Consider the following 12,189-nt stretch of genomic DNA (forward strand, 5'->3'; position numbering starts at 1 on the left):
GAACTGTCTTCTCTTCTGACTAGGGAAGCAGGGTTCAAGAATATTGGTACATGCACTGGGGTGGCAGATGTAATAATGCATGTGAGGACATGGCCTGCATCTGAATTTGGTTGCCTGGCAAGCAGTGAGCTGCACCAAGTGGTGCCTTCCTGGCACTGTTCAGTTGACGGCTGGGACTCCAGCACCAGTTTCACTGTATATGTATATTTTTTACACCAGGTTTGGAAGCTTGGGCAAGGACCCACCTTTGCCTCTGCCACTCTGTGCACATTATGTTTCTAAGAACGCTCATGGAAGAGGAAAAGGGAAGGCCAGTAAAATTCAGGCACAGGAGATTGCACTCAACGAAATAAAGAAAGGGAGTGCTGCGAGGACGTGCAATGCATCGAGAGGTCCGTTTCTCTAGTCTCTGTAATGGTGTGAGGGGAGAGTGCTAAAGGATCCGCAGTTGGAGCTGAGTTGGGGGTCGGAAGGCCTAGAAGGCCTGGGCTTGGCTACCAGAGGCGTCAGTGACTAGATTCCCTCGTGGCTGGTGACATTAGTGGAAATGTGGGCAGTCTTTGGGTCGTGACATTCGTGACTGTCTTACGATTAATACCAAATTTTGCTCTTGTGGACCGAGACCGCCTTGCTTCCCTTTGCGAGTCCCTTCCACCACATAGGTGGTAGGTAGTACACAGTGACTGCAGGTTTATCCCTTTGAGCTGTGTGGAATCAAAGGCAAGCTTAGGTATCGTAGTCGGTGGGTTGAGACCTCTCCCTTTTACACTACTACTCTTGATGCAGGTGCTGTTCAATCTGCTTTTCCTAGTGGTGCATGTGCTGTGAGTGTATGCAGCTCCAGGTGTTAGGCTGAAAGACTGTTGCATTGAGAAGGCTCTGCATAGAGCACAGTCGCTCTGCAGTTGGCCTGCAGGAGGGCTCGTGTGATGATAGCGGCTGGATACTGTTAGAACAGATTTCTAAACTCTGGCCTGGTGGACAGATGTTTCGCAGGCCACACTTGGTAGTGCAACAGGGGAATACTTCTGGGAAGATAGCCAGATCAATTCACGGTAGCTTGGAGAGCAGTCGAGGCTAATTCTCAGGAGCGGTGAGAGTGATCAGAGGTTTGTAATGAGCACACGGTGAAACAGCAAGAATTGCGATTAGACAGTCGTATACTAAAAAATAGGCTATTTATTATAGGCCCAATAACAACACAAATGAATCATGAAATGCCACAGTAAAATTACACACAAGCAACTCACTGTAACATATACACAATCACTGGAGTCAGTGCGAGAAAGTTAAGAACTCCACCAATACCTTTAAGGGAAAAGGGCGATTAACTTTTATAGCACAGACAACCTTCAGAGATGACATTCCTAACTTTATAAGTTCAGCCCTAAGATGAATAGAGCCTTGTGCTCAATGAACACATAAAAGCACCCGGTCGTCAATAAAGTTCACAAAATAAAGGAGGGAGGAAAAATTAGGGGACGAATTCTGAAGGGGTGAGACGGGTTTCAAAAGTCAGGTGAGGTTCTGCTACAGTGAACAGACCTACAGAGGGCTTTAGGGAGCAAATCCTACCCAAGACAAAAGTTGGCCCAAATTAACCTTCTATGCATAAGTGAATGGATGAACAGGGGGCCAGCGGTAAGTGACTTCACTACTCACGGCCCTTAGCTCGGTTTTGGTCGAGACTTCACAGGTCTAGAGGTACCCTTGGTTCGGCTTCAAGATGCACGGGCACTGCGGGTGCGGACAGGAGCTGCTACTCTTGATTCCGATGAAGAATGAAGAAAACACTGATGCAGCAGGTCGCAGGGCACAAGACGGAACACGGGAAAACCACTTTCAGCGACCGTCACTGTGAGGCAGTGACGGAGGGGCACCCAACACTCGCGGTACGATGGAGCCTCTTCTCTCATGACCCAAAGGTGCTGGGACTGTGAAATTCGGTAGGAGGGTGTTTGGAGAGCAAGCTGGGATCTTCCAAAGTCTTGGGTATAAACTTGAAAGGGTGACGCTCCTGCACGGTACCCAAGTCTTCAGCTGGTCAGTCCACTGGATGGTCCAGGGAGACTTCCAAGAAGGCTTACTTGCAGGGTTACCAGGAGGCAGCGAGTGTGATTTGTCCCACCGCTCCAAGGGTTTGAAGCACCTTCACAGGTTTTCTGAGATCAAGCGCAAAACAGGGCTCAACAGGGACAACTACAGGATTCTGGTGCCAGCCCTCTTCAGCGCATCTCAGGATTGTCCTTTGTTCTGCTTGGCTCTTCAGGATACTTGGTTCCTTCACTATGATCCATTTGAATCTGTTGCTGATCTGCTGGAATGGATGCAGGGCCCCTCCTCATATCCAAAGTCAGGCGAGTGCTCGCACCTGGCCCACCAATGAGAAGATCTGCCCCATGCATGCACACCAGCAGTCCAATCAGGGACCACTGGGGTCCTAATGCTCTCATGCACATCAGACACCCTGGCACCAGTAATGTGCATTGGGACCAGACAGTCCCAGCCCACTTCCTGGGTGCCTACATCCGTGACCTGCAGGGACCAATGAAAGAAGCAGCTTTTGCGGGCAACTGCATGCCCAAATAAGGAAGTCCCGCACCTGGAAGGGCAGGGGGAAGGTCAAAAGACAAAATTGGCAAAGGAACAGACAAAATAACTTGTGGCAGGGCCATGTTGGAGACTAGCCAGTCATGAGCCAACCCCTGTAAACGTGCCTCGATAAAATATCATACAACTGAAAGAAAAAGCTACTGCGTCCACCAGTCAGTCTGTCCCAGGGCACATTGAACAACTGCCAAAACATCCTTAGAGAGCATCTAGGGCCATAAAACACAACAGCCCCATTGCTCAGTACAGTGAGGTATTTTGTGCAATGATAAACTGTTACCGAAAAAGTAGCAACAAAGTCGCAAGACTAAGAGAAACAATGTTTCTAAGTACTGATAGCCTGAAGGACGCGCAAGTGTCCCCATAACAATGAGCAACAGCCAGTGCAAGGAAGCAGAAGGCTCACTGCACTGCGCAAAGTTCAGGTCCGATTAAAAAAGGAGAGGCAAAAGGTTTGGGGGTCCATAGAAATGGAGGGAAAGTTCCTAAAAGAGAGATCAGTCTGAGAAGCAATAGAGCTCACAGTGCACTGCTGCTGGCGTGGACCTGAATGACGCTTCTGTGTCTACAACTGAGAGTCCATCTGCAGTGATTGTCACTTTGGAGGATTTCATTGTTGGCAATGAACTGTGCTGCACACCAGTTGAGTTGCCTGATGTGCAGCTACAGTAACTAGAGCAATCATTCACGAGTAGCAATATGTGTTAGCAACAGCTTAAAGGCAGTACAAGCAACATCGACTAACGGCCTGCATGCAGTCCTAGTCACTCCCATGTGCCAGGATATATGGACCAATGACATTAGTCATGAAATCGAAAACCCCCCAGTAACTGCAATTTCCCCAACTAATTAAGGTAAGGGGAGGGGGCGATTTGAAGAAGTCTATTGAACTACTGCCAAAGCAAGCGGGCAATACAATTACTGCATACTTTACAAGACTAACCCCAAGGGGGAAAAGAGGATTGGTTGCGGGGGCAGTAGAAGAGGTTATGGATGCAGACTTGTTAGAGGAAGCGGTGGAGGAGGTGCAACAAAAAGCAGAACCCCCTCCCCAGTATGTGTCTGCTCCTTTTCCTGCCTCTGATCGCGTGTCCTCTTCAATAATCTCCATAACGCAGAATTCCATACCAGCACTCCTGTAGTGCTCCCTGAGAGGTTCTAGACTATGACCATCGAGCGGGTTACTCAGATGTTAGAGATGGTTGATGCGGGTCAGCTGGCCCCCCTTGAGAGAGATCAACAGTCCCTAGGGGAAGTAGAGAGAACTCTGTCTTGATTAGGAACGAACCAGGTAGAGGGGAACATTTTGACCGCTACAGAGTGGAATACTTTAATATAATGTCAGCACCGATGATCACCTTGGCCACTTTTTTTTAGAAATTATGAGATGATCAATGATACCGTGAAAGACCACGCTACCTTGCTGGCAATGGTACATTTGAAAATGATCTTCATAGAGAGGTTTATTATGGCTATAGGAAATGAGAATGTGATGGTAAACGATCATAAGCAGGGGGGGGGCCACAATTAGGCCTCTCATTCACGTGATATGTCTAATGTAGAGACTGGGCAGCAAAACTTGTCTGCAACTGGACTGACGAGAGAGGGAAGGCGGGGACCCACTGTGATGTAGTGCACTGAGACTTTGGCACTGCAGCAATGGGTACAAATTGGGGCACAAAATAACAGGGTGATTGAACTGTAGGTAGTGGTAACCCTGGATGTAGATAAGAGATGAACTATTGTGGAGGAGAGTGAACCAAAGAACCCTGAACTGAGGGAGGAGAGAGGTGGGCTGCTGAAGTGAACGTTTTATTTATTTAGATTTTCCATTTGTAAAGCACGCCGAACCAGGAGATATCTGGATGCTGTTGCAATAACAGAAATAGTACATACATAAAAGAATAGTTACAGTTCGGAGGACAGATTATGTGTACCATTCAAGGCATAGATTATTTGAATACGCACAGAAAGCAGGTTGTTGCAGTGCCTGGTATGGTAGATAAGGGCTTAATCTAATATAGTGGTGATATAGGTGGGGTAGATAGGAAGGGTAGGCTAGGGGTCTTGTGTAAAGAGTCAAGTTTTCCGTTTTTTGCTGAAGGAATATATTGAGGGGTTAGATCTTGGTGAGAGAGGTAGGGCATTCCAGTGTTCAGCCGCCAAAAATGGGAAGCTACGGCTGCCTGCTATAGCTCGTTTAAATATTGGCGTAGTGAGGAGGTGGGTAGTGATGGCTCGGGTAGGTCTGTCTGATTGATGTTGGGTGATTTTGCTGGAGAGGTATTTGGGAGCTGTATTTGTGATGCACTTTTGTATGATGGAGAGGGTCTTGAATTTGATGCGATCTAGGACATATAGCCAACGGGCGTTGTGTCTGGCAGCTGAGATATGTTCTTTTTTAGGGAGGTTCAGTGCAGCTCTGAGGGTGTTCTGTATGATTTGTAGTTTTGTCATATTTTCTGTAGAGGATCCTGCGAATAAGGCATTACAATAATCTAGTTTGGATAGTATTAGGGCTCTAGCTAGTGTGATACAGTTGTCATGCGTTAGAAAAGGTCAGCAAGCGTTAATGAGCTTAGCTGTGTACGCTGCTGCCGAAGCCGTTTCATTGACTTGTCTTGTTAATGAGAGCATGGACTCGAGATAGACTCCTAGGGTTTTCACTTCTTTTAGGACTAAAATGATGTTCCCGTCTATGGTGAAGGATTTGTAGTCGGAGTGTCGTTTGTTTAGTCGAGGTTGGGGTCCCTACCAGTAAGAGCTCTGGTTTATCGTCATTGAGGCAGAGTCCATGCTGCGTCACCCAGGCTTTGATGATTTGATAGATATTATTGATGGCGTTGGTAACCTCAGTTTATTTGCGGGAGATAGGCACGATGATCTGCATATCATCCGCGTAATTGGTATAGGAGTACTCCAGGAGGTCAAATAGGGGCTTGGTGGAGAGGTTGTATAGTGTTGGCGAAATGCATGAGCCTTGTGGTACGCTGCAGAGAACTGGGGCTGGGGTGGCTGCCGCTAGACCGGAGAAAACTCCAATTGTACGGTTGGAAAGAAAGGAATCAATCCAAGCAATGGCTTGGAGGAGAATTGGGCTGTGAAGGGTAGGTTTTGGCAGAGGATTTGGTGATTTACTAGGTCGAACACCGCAGATAGATCCAGGAGGAGCAGGATGTCAGGTTCACATTGTCTAGAATCTCACGCATTTGGATTTTGAGATCTAGGAGTGCCGTCTCTTGCTATATCCTAGAAGGAAGCCTGACTGGCGTAGACCGAGGATATTGTTTGATTCCAGACGTGCCTGTATTTGTAGGTAGGCCGCTCTGTCTGGGATCTTTAGGAGGAAGAGGACGGTAGTGATTGGGCAGTAGTTAGTGGGGGTGTTAGGGTTTAGAGAGGGTTTTTTTCAGGAGTGTGAGAACCCATGCATCTTTCAGATTGTTAGGGACGATCCCTTGTGCAAACAAATGATTGATGAGTGAGGACATGAATGGTGCTAGTTCTGTAGCACATTCTTTGATGAAGGGGACTGGGCAGATGTCGCCTTGACATCTTGAAGGTTTGAGGCTGTTGATAATTTTTGTGACTTCTTGTATTGTAACGGGTTTGAATTCGAATAGTTTGTTGGGGATGGGTGGGGGGGGTTGAAGTTGGTTGGTATGGTTGGGAGAGATAAATTGGCTTTTTTGTCAGCAATTTTGCTTTGTCATAAGGCATTTTTGTCAAGCAGTGCTTTCTGGATATTGGAGCACCAGGAGGCAGCTTTCTGGCGCAGGCACAGGGAATTCTAGTTCCCGCAGATGGAGAAGAGTTCTTTTGGGCCTGTTTTGGCTTTGGCTATGTGCTCGTTGTAGGTGAGGCTCATTGCTTGGATAATGGCCCGTTTGTACGTTTATGCTGCATTTAGGAACTTATTTTTGTTAGTTATTGACGGTGAGGTCTTCCATGTGTCCTCAGCATTTTGTTTGGTGACCTGTAGAATTTTCAGGTCTTTTGTGCACCAGCAGTTACATTGAAAGTTGAAAGTGAAAATGTGTCTGCTCTCCCTATGAATAATTATCTGATTTTTCAGCAAAGGAGAAAGAGGAAGCAGAGGAAAAAAGGCTCTGATTAAGCCCCCCGCCCCCCAAATCGAAAGAGCAGGTAGCGAAGGCAGAGAAGAATAAAAAAAAAAACCTGTTGAAAATGCACAAGTACTAAGCTCTCTAAGCCTAGAACCGTCTATGCTAGAGGTAAAAAGACTGTTATCGGTATACTTGGTGGAAGATGGCGAATTTCAACGAGTTGAGGAAATGCACTTGACGGAGAATGGCTTAACATTGGCAGACAAGGAAAATTGTGCTTGTAGCATCCAATGAGAAACCCAAATCGGTTTATGCAAATGGATGAGCCCAGGTGGGATCCTATTGTGTACCCTGATTGGAAAGATACCATCATTATTAATTTATACCGGAATCCAACAGCCATTTCAGAAGAGGAGTTTGTCGAGGGAGCATTAGATTTAATAGACGAGGGTTAATTAACAATAGAATTGTTTTATGTGGGGATGTAAGCATCGCCTGTAGGCATAGGAAGGATGAATTGTTGGTGGAGTTTAGCTGCTTTCTCAAAACTGACTGAAAAAAGGGGTCTAACCTGGCTGAGAGCTAAGGAGTCAAGAGACTTACATATTTTTAATGGGTACATACCGAGCAAGCAGACCTAGGCTAGAGGCTCACAGGAGACCCTGGATTGCATGTTTGTGTACAGAAATATGTGTCATTAATTAAGGAGTTCAAGGTAGATCACGCCCAGTATAGTGACCATGAGATCTTAAGTATGAGATGGGGCAAAGAGAAGAAGAGGGGTGGAGATACCTACTCCCCACAAATTGAAATATCACAGGGGAGAAACCGCCTTCGAATGACCCAGGTAGAAATAAAGAAGTTTATAGACCAGTATTGAAACGGTCATGTTTTTGACACTCAGGTAGTTGACAAAAGAAAGCTGCTTAGATTTGATTGATGGCGGATAAGTAAATTGCTAAAATCAGACGCCCCACATTGTTTGGCCAAAAGGAAGCAGCAATATAAGAACTGGTTGCGTTCTCACAAAGCTGATATGCTGCAACATAATGCGATATGCAAAAGGCGGATGGGGGATACATGGGAGTTGATAAGTAGGACACCTCTCAGGAAGCTCTCCAGACGAATGTGGTCGTGGAAAATGTTTGGATGAACCACTTTAAAGGTATTTTCGCGGGCCATGAAGCCACAATAAAAGTGGAAGAGAGGTGGCTAGAGAATGAATGGCTGATTCCACATGAGAGAGAGGATTATTATTGGGTTGATTTAAAAATGAGTGGCTCCCGAGCGCCAAGCTGACAAATGCGATCTTAAAGAAGAACCCACAGCTATGGCCAGTATTGTTATGGTTGCTATTTGAGCAAGTTGTTAAAACTAGGGATATTCAGCTATCCTGGAGGGCAGCCACTATTACGATATGCAAAAAAGGGCAATAGGACTAATCCTAAAACCTCATCATCCTATTGCCATTTTGGATGTTATGGGAAAGCTATTTGCATTATTGGTACCACAGAGTTTGGTATATTGGATTGAAGGGGCCAAACGGAATGACATCTTTCAGACTGGATTTGTAAAAGGGATGGAGACTAGTGTGAATGCTTTTCTTCTCAACATACTTAAAAATAGAGTACTTAGGAAAAAGACTAACATTTATTTCACTTTGATTGGTCTAGCCCAAGGTTGTCCAACATACGGCCCGCGGGCCACAATGCGGCCCTCCAAGCCATTTCATGTGGCCCGCGAGGCTGTACAGACAACATTGAACAAATAAAGAAATTAATGAATTAATCGGGTCCACGGACCTGCCAAACATTGAACAAATAAATAAATAAACTGGGCCGTGGTCTGTAACTGCCTCTGGTGCCCCGAGCACCAGAGGCAGTTACAGGCCACGGCCCAGTTTCAGGGGCGCAGAGTATGCGGGTGCTCCGGCCCCCCAGGCCGGAGAGAAGAGACGCAGTATGGATGGCCCTTTGTTCCGTCCATACTGTGTCTCTCTCTGGCGGCCCCGGTAAAAGCCGGGTAAAAAACAATTTAAAAATTGAGGGACGGATGCAAAGCAAGATGCTCTTGTTTTGCATCTGTCCCTGAATTTCTAAAAATCGTTTTGGTTCGGGTATACTTCTACGTACACCCAACCCAAAACGATTTTTAGAAATGGAGGCACAGATGCAAAGCAAGTCTGTCCCTCAATTTCTAAAAATCGTTTTGGGTTGGCTGTATTTGTACATCTGTGCACCCCTCTTAGTAAGAGGGGTGCACAGATGCAGAGGTATAATTTACCCAGAGGGATCGAACCTGTGTTGCACCTGAGCTATCCTCCCGAGACTCTGAAGATCTGAAGTACATTTAATGATACAGAACCAGAACTATTGAGTAAGTCTAACATCTTCATCATCATCAGAATAAATCAACACTGTTGTGGTTATACAAGAGCTAATATATTTAAAGGGATGGAATTACTCCAAATGTAGCAGCACTATTCAATAACCCGAAGTGCTTAAGCATAGTTAATGTGAAAATATGACACTTCTCACCATTGGGACAGTACTGCCTTGGACAGAGTTTCACAGTGAAGAAGTGAGCAAGTGATCCGGGGGTCTGCAGCCCACACACACGCATGGCATTCCCATGCACCCACTTGCGCGATTTGCACCAAATTAGTGAGATTGTGCTCCAAGGCACACGCACAGTCTTTGCTCTGAGGTTTGACACACTCACAGGATGGGATGGCATTTCGTTCTCCTATCCTAGTTGTGTTGCTCTGACTTTTGAGGGCTACTACAACCTGGATGATTATAGAGGGGTGGAGTAGGGGCAGTATTGGCCTACTGGAATGCAACTGGAAGGCTTAAACCTCCTTCTTACTTGCCTTTAGTATATGCAGTACATGCTAGCCAATGTTTCCACTGTTCTGCACCCCCGTCCCCCTCGCACCAAGTTGGCGACTATGTGCAAATGCGGTCATATAAGTGCCGGTTATGTCACTTCCTATATTTGGGGAACCCCCGGGAAATTCATAAGCCGGCTCCCCTGCCCGATTTATTTATTTGTTCAATGTTTGTCGGGTCCGTGGACCCGATTAATTAATTTATTTCTGCAATGTTGGGTCCGACCAATAAACCGGGCCGTGGCAGAGGACTTTTACTGCCTCAGGTGCCCCCAGGAATTGGATTATGCTTCTTTTCATTACCACAGAAGTAATGAATGTGTATTACAGAGATAAGCTGGCATATGTATTGGGCACACTGCACATGCTCAGGCAGCATCAATCATGCTTTGTAGAGGACAATGCTGGCCTAAATTGGGAACAGCCATCATAGACATGTTGCTACAGAGGCATATTTTGGGCACAACCAGCATGTCAATGTGTTACATCAGTGACAGTGCTGTCTTACACTGTGGACACATTGATCATTAAAATGTGTTGTGTTCTACAATGTTCTTGTCTGCTGTTAGTGACATGGAATGTACATGTTCCCCTTTAGAAATAATTGTAAACGCATGGCTTTTTGGTCACTTTTCCTGCTGTAAAATGCACAATTTCAGCCCCATATTTGCAAAAAAAATCTTGTGGGGGGGGGAGACCCCCCCTAAACCCTCCCTAGATTGTTATAGCTCCCTCGCTACGCTCGGTCGCCCCCACTATTTTCCGAGAAATATCAACACATACACACTGGAAGAAATCACAAGAAACTAACCTTTCATACACCAAAAGCTATCTTTGGGACTGCATGGCTATGCCTGTGATGCTATTGTGTCAAAGGTCACACACCATCTCTTTTGAATATACTGCTTTGGGTCAGGGTGTTCACTTTTGGCTCGCCGGCCCTCCGGGTGACAAAAAGTGAATGCTTCGGCCCCACATTCAAAAAGGTTGGACAAGCCTGGTCTAGCCCAAGCATTTGACAGTGTGTATCGTCTTCTCTTATGGTCCAAGATATCAAGCTGGTCTTATGTGAAAGATCTGCTTCTGGCAATAAAAGCTTTATATTCCTCAACCTCACTGAGTGAGATTAAATTCAGCAGGATGTTTGTCATGAATGATACCCACGTTTAAGGGCTTGAGGTAAGGCTGCCCATTGGTGCGAGCGCTATTCAGCTCGTTTATCTCTGACCTAGGAGACACCCTGAGGCAGGTGAGATGTTTCCAGCCACATATTCAGGGAAGGGAGTTGGGAGGGAGTTAAGCTGGATGCTGTATGTCAATGACCTGGTCCTATTGGATCAGACTGCCATCGGCTTGCAGCACCAGCTTGATAAGTTGTATGTGTATGTCCCAAAATATTGTTTGGCGATAAAACGTCTCAAAATATAAGGTACTTATACTTCAAAACATGTTATATGAGAAGAAAGGGGACTCTTACATGACACTTAAAAAGAAAGAGCCCCTTGAAAGAGTGGAAACATTCTCATATTTGGGCACGTGTTAATTTGACGCTGGCTGATGCCCAGAGTGAAAAGACAATAAGAATATAAGCAAAAAATGTGGTGGCACAGTGCGCTATATGCACAGGAGGTATGGCTGTTTTTTCCATGCTTCCAGTCCTGCAGTTTTATAAACTAAAGGTGGTTGCAGTACTGTCGAGGAGCAGATGGACGTGTTTTCCCTTGCTGTGGCCCCCTCAGTGATGTCATATTGGAACAGCAGGAGAAGAGCTGTTAATGGGACCCCATGCATTGTCCCTGTACTGCATCGAGTTTACGAGAGACGATATGCACTCAGACAACCGTACAGAATGTACCCTCGCACTGAAAAAGTGGAAGGATGTAGTATAGAAGGATGTCCGCCCACACCATTGGACATTATCCAGCAGTAAGTGAAATCTGAAGAGGGTAGAGTGATGTCATAAAGAAGCTATATGAAGATAAACCGAAACGATATGAAAATCATTAAGAGTGACAATGTAACCAAAGCAACAAGAGAAACATGTATGTAAGGATAAAGTAATAGTATATACAAAGAAGATACAGTAACCTTCTGACCAATAAATGTAGATACGCATTAACAGAAGGTGGAAGAGACGTATAGAAGCTTGCTATAGAGGAAAATAGAGTGGCAAGGACGGCCATGAAAGGAAAATGGACGTCGGCTCGTGTCAACTTCAGCCCTGCTACCTTAGAGACAGACCAACGCTGGAGAATAGCTTTGTGTGCAAAATCAAGAGGAGTCTATGTTGGCCTGGGATCAATTAAGCTATTTTGAGGAATGATTGCAAGGCACAAGGGGAAGCAGATGGATGAGCTATGAACGGGAAACCTATTTCTCTTAGATAAAAGAAGAAACATCTGCAAGAGCCAAGTATTGGACAATTAAAAGTATTTATTTAATTTTTTATTTTATTACATTTGTTATACGCCCAGACCCGGAGGTATCACGGCGTAGTTACAGACAGTACAAACTTACATTCTTAGTGAGACAATGCTTAGTTACAGACAGTTTACAGTTACATACTCCACAGTTGTGGACATATGTGCCCGGAGGTAAGTAAGAGCCAGAGGAAGATGACGG

The sequence above is a fragment of the Ambystoma mexicanum genome, chromosome 10, assembly GCF_040938575.1.
Source record: "Ambystoma mexicanum isolate Mex_15411 chromosome 10, UKY_AmexF1_1, whole genome shotgun sequence".
NCBI lineage: Eukaryota > Metazoa > Chordata > Amphibia > Caudata > Ambystomatidae > Ambystoma > Ambystoma mexicanum.